At 30.2% G+C, this 3,231-nt stretch overlaps 1 pseudogene; it reads left to right on the plus strand.

Moving 5' to 3' along the window:
* Positions 1-340: 340 nt before the first annotated feature.
* LOC146888761 (uncharacterized) lies at positions 341-2,875 on the plus strand (annotated as a pseudogene).
* Positions 2,876-3,231: the final 356 nt, after the last annotated feature.

Raw genomic sequence — 3,231 nt, forward strand, 5'->3', positions numbered from 1 at the left:
TAAGTTCATCTTTTCCTCTCTTTTTTTGAAGCAATATGTTTTCCTCTTATATGTGGCTTTTCTATGCTCTAGGCATATCTCTATGTGTTAGAGATCATAAAATCATGCTTTAATTGTTGATCAAATTCTTCTTTGTGTAGATAGAGCTATTTTAGGCTTTGAAGTTGTGTAAGGGAAAAACAAGATTAGGAATCTACTCTAAGGTAAGGGAAGCTAATCATTTAGAAGTTATTAGTTTTCTTAAAATATTGAGTCTTGTTTTTAAGATTTAATTTGGGGTATTCATAATTTTATCTTTTTGTAAATAGGTGAGAGGTGAAAAAATTATATTAGAAAAATTATGATAAAGAGTAAAAGAATTGATTCTTTTTTCAAGAGGAAGGCTTGTGATGAAGATGAAAAAAATGCATCTACGTCATCTAAAATTGAGATACTTCATGAGAATCCAAATATTGAAGAAAACGAAAAACAACTCTCTAAGGTTCCTAAAGTTACATATAATGAATTTGAAAATACTTTAGAACGTGATCCGGGAAAGTGTCTTCAAATTTGGAAATACCCACCAAATCAAATTAATGAGGTACGAAGGGCTTATCTAAAATGGGGTCCATATCAAATGTGTTTAGAAAATTATCCATTGTCTGGTAAAGATGATCATCCAAGAAGATTTCAGTACACAAGGTTTAGCTTATTTCCTTCATAGTTAGAGTATTTGCCATTAAAAGATGCTGCATATTGCTTACCGTGCTATCTTTTTAGTAAAAAATCAAGCGGACGACTTGGCTCAGATGTTTTCATTGTTACAGGTAATTGAGTTTATTTTCATTGAATTCTAATTGGCAATAAGTTTATTGTCATCAACATGTTTTAACTTTTTGAATGTTATTTTGTAGGTTTTAAAAGTTGGTGGAAGGTTAATAATGGAAAAAATTGTGCTTTCCTTAAACACATTGGGAAGGATCCTTGTTCACCACACAATATTGCAGTGTTTGCTTGTCAAGACTTGTTAAATCAAAATTCTTACATTAGGAATGTTTTGGAAGTGCAAAGCTCAGATCAAATTATGAAGAATCGGTTACGTCTCAAGACTTCAATCGACACGGTTCCATTTTTATCACTTCAAGCTTGTGCTTTTAGAGGTCATGATGAAAGTATTGAATCGAGGAACCAAGGTAATTTTCTTGAGATGATAAAACTCATAGCATCATACAATGACGAAGTTGCAAAAGTTGTGTTGGAAAATGCTTCATTCAATTCCAAATATACTTCACCTAAAATTCAAAAGGAGTTATTGAATATTCTTTCTAGTAAAGTGAAAAATCATATTCGTGAGGAAATTGGGGATTCCAAGTTTTGTATAGTTGTCGATGAAGCTCATGATGAATAAAAAAAAGAGCAAATGGCTCTTGTTTTGAGATTCGTTGATAAAAATGATTTTATTCAAGAGCGATTTTTTTATATTGTGCATGTTAAAGACACTACAGCAATAACTTTGAAGAATGAATTGTGTGTTGTACTATCTCGACATAATCTTAATGTTTCTAATATCCGTGGTCAAGGGTATGATGATGCTAACAATATGAGAATGGAATGGATTACAAGCATTATTTTTGACTGATTGTCCTTATGCATATTATGTTCATTGTTTTGCTCATCGGTTACAACTTGCCTTGGTTGTTGCATCAAGAGATGTTATTCCAATTCACCAATTCTTTTCAAAATTGACTTTTATTATCAATATTGTTTGCTCTTCTAGTAAACGTCTTAATGAGTTACAGGCTGCCAAGTTAGATGAAATAGCATATTTGTTAGAAATTGATGAGCTTGAAAAAGGTAAAGGGGCAAATCAAATTGGTACTTTAAAACGAGCTGGGGATACCCGTTGGAGCTCCCATTTCTCTTCTATTTGTAGTTTGATCAATATGTATGATGCAACTTGTTTAGTTCCATAAAAAATTACTGTTGATGGATCTACTTATTCACAACGTGGTGATGCTGATAATGCTTACAAAAGTTTGACCTCATTTGATTTTATACTGATCTTATATTTGATGAGAGAAATTATAGGGATAACAGATGTTCTTTGTCAAGCATTACAACAACAATCTCAGGATATAGGTAATGTTATGCGTCTAGTTTGTTCTACAAAAGGACTTATTCAAAACTTGAGAGAAAATGGTTGGGATAAGTTATTAAAAAATGTGACTTCTTTTTGTGAAAAACATGATATTGAGGTGCCTAATTTTGGGGCTTCTTATGTAGCAAGGCAAGGACGCTCTCATCACCAAAAGGATCATATTACAGTGGAGCATTATTTCAAAGTTGAAATATTCTTTGTTACCATTGATAAGCAATTACAAGAGTTAAATTGTAGATTTAATGACCAAGCAATGGAGTTATTAATTCTAAGCTTTGCTTTGGATTCTAAGGATGCTTATAAAGCTTTTAATATTGATAAAATTTGCACTCTTGTGGAAAAATATTATCCCATGGATTTCAATGAGCATGAGAAGATTAATTTGAATTTTCAACTTCAACATTTCATTATTGATGCTTGTCAAGATTCAAATTTGAAGATTTATCAACAATGCAAGAGTTATGTACATGTTTGGCAACAACAAAAATGTCTGAAGTTTACTACTTGATAGATAGATTACTTCGTCTTATCATGACTCTTCCAGTTTCTACAGCTACAACTGAAATATCTTTTTCTACAATGAAAATAATCAAGAACAAGTTGAGAAATAAGATGGACGCTGAATTTTTAGCAAGCACTATGATAATCTATATTGAAAGAGATATTGCAACTAACTACAGCTCTGATTCAATTATTGAAGATTTTAAGTCATTGAAAGAGTGTAAAGGAGCACTCTGAATAAAGGTAACTTTTGTTCTTTTTTTTTATATATTATTGTTGATGATAAACTTTATGTTACTCTTTCATATATATTATTGTTATATTGTTTGGATTCTATTGTCATGAATGCTTATTTTGAATAAAAAAAATATGTAAAGAAATTAATTTTTTTTAATTAAAAGAAATTATTATTTTTAATTAAAAGAAATTAATTTTTTTAATTAAAAAAATAATTTATATATAACAAATATAATTTGGCCCTCCTAAATTTTTTGGTCAAGTTTCGCCATTGTTTGTAGTCACAGCACAAAAACTCTGAATCTTAAAAAGGTAGTTTGAAGTTTGGAATTGAGTTCTATTTAAAGAGATTTTCG

Source organism: Vigna unguiculata, chromosome 1 (genome assembly GCF_037176805.1).
Source record: "Vigna unguiculata cultivar grain cowpea cultivar isolate G323 ecotype 2 chromosome 1, ASM3717680v1, whole genome shotgun sequence".
Lineage (NCBI taxonomy): Eukaryota > Viridiplantae > Streptophyta > Magnoliopsida > Fabales > Fabaceae > Vigna > Vigna unguiculata.